The sequence below is a fragment of the Gastrolobium bilobum genome, unplaced genomic scaffold (assembly GCF_033153095.1).
Source record: "Gastrolobium bilobum isolate Gb01-03AN ecotype WA unplaced genomic scaffold, APGP_CSIRO_Gbil_v1 utg75206, whole genome shotgun sequence".
In the NCBI taxonomy this organism is placed as follows: domain Eukaryota; kingdom Viridiplantae; phylum Streptophyta; class Magnoliopsida; order Fabales; family Fabaceae; genus Gastrolobium; species Gastrolobium bilobum.
Genome location: NW_026898211.1, coordinates 17,599 through 18,423, shown reverse-complemented (window position 1 = coordinate 18,423; position 825 = coordinate 17,599).

The window sequence follows — 825 nt, the reverse complement described above, 5'->3', positions numbered from 1 at the left end:
GAGATGGCTACAGGCGTTAGATAAGATCTTTCGGGTTATGCAGTGTACCGACCCGCAGAAGTTGATGTTCGCCACATATATGCTGGAGGGCGATGCACATGAGTGGTGGATGAACACCTCTCACGACTATGAGATGCAGGGTCATGTGATGACATGGCCATTCTTCAAGGACTACTTTTTGGGTAGATACTTCCCTTATGATGCGCAAGAGCGGAAGCAAGTGGAATTTGACAGATTGGAGCAGGGCTCGAAGTCTGTTGATGAGTACCTGGCTAAGTTTAATGAGATGGTAAAGTTTGCGCACTTTCGGATGGCTATGCCTTCTCCGACATTCTTGGCTGCTAAGTTTCGCAGGGGATTTAATGAGGAGATCACAGATAGGATTACTGGTGCTGCATCGAGAGTCTTTGGGACACTGGAACAGCAGTTTCGGGACATCGAGGATGTCTCTATTACGAGTAAGGCCAAGAGGGCCAAGATTGCCGATGCGAAGGGAACTGGTAGTTCCACTTCTTGGAGGGACAGGAAGTTCGCTGACAAGGGCAAAGGGAAGCAGTTGGCGACTAGGCAAGTGCCAAATCAGTTCTAGAGGACTTTCACTCAAAGGAGTACAGCGAGACCTCCTGCTCCCAGATGCACGGGTTGTGGGAAGGTTCATGTGGGGCCGTGTGCTACCGGCCAGGTTATATGTTTTCAGTGTGGCAAGGAGGGCCACTATTCCCGAGAGAGTCTGTCATCGACAGCGAGAGCTGCAGTGGTACAGGCAGTTCCACTTCAGATGGTTTCCCTTTCACCTACAGTGGCACCTGCAGTGCCACCTACCAT